This window comes from Galeopterus variegatus, unplaced genomic scaffold (assembly GCF_000696425.1).
Source record: "Galeopterus variegatus unplaced genomic scaffold, G_variegatus-3.0.2 Scaffold9759, whole genome shotgun sequence".
NCBI lineage: Eukaryota > Metazoa > Chordata > Mammalia > Dermoptera > Cynocephalidae > Galeopterus > Galeopterus variegatus.
This window is the reverse complement of record NW_007735870.1, coordinates 62,755-63,091: the sequence shown is the minus strand read 5'-3', so window position 1 is coordinate 63,091 and position 337 is coordinate 62,755.

Here is a 337-nt window from a genome sequence, read left to right as displayed (position 1 = left end):
GACTGGATCCCCCTCCCACAACCAGGCATACCACGCCAGCACCTCAGAGCCTAGCCAGGGACCCAAGGCATGGAGCTGTGGAACAGATTCACTCCACAACCAGGTATACTGCCAGTGCCAAGGAGCATGCCAAGAACATCACCTCCATGTGGGTGGCCCCCCCACAGCCATCACAATAATGACGGCCACAGCAAAAGCAGCTAGGTGCCACAACCACCCCGCAGATGGTCCACCAACCACTGGAGTACATTGACACAAGGAAAGTCACCAGCAGATATAAAAGAAGAGGACGTCTCTCTCCACAAAGCCCATTCCAGAGTGACAGAAGAAGCATCTG